We start from the raw sequence: 360 nt of genomic DNA, 5'->3' as shown, positions 1-360 counted from the left end.
CTCTGTATCCCTCCAGTTTCAGCTTAAAATGCTGCGGGGAAACGCCGGAGGAAAAGCCGCATTCGCAACCGCCACACGGCATGACATCACAACCGCCAACATCTTGAGTTTGACGCAGAATACAACAGTTACCGATAGTTGACCGGTCCGCGGTCTCAGTTTAGGGAGTAAGGGTAGCTCGCCTGGAGTGGTAGATCCCCCACTTGAATTCATGACTTACGAGGGCATCACTGGATGTCGACCTGGATGTCGTATCGTTCCACCTTGTAATCACAGGGACAGCCTTTGACAGCACCGCATAAGTACGTCCGGCGGGGTAGCCGGTCGCTGCTCGGACCCTGGGGCGCATACTATTAAAAC

The sequence above is a fragment of the Volvox carteri genome (genome assembly GCF_000143455.1).
Source record: "Volvox carteri f. nagariensis unplaced genomic scaffold VOLCAscaffold_1, whole genome shotgun sequence".
Taxonomy (NCBI): Eukaryota; Viridiplantae; Chlorophyta; class Chlorophyceae; order Chlamydomonadales; family Volvocaceae; genus Volvox; species Volvox carteri.
Note: the sequence above shows the minus strand (reverse complement) of the source record.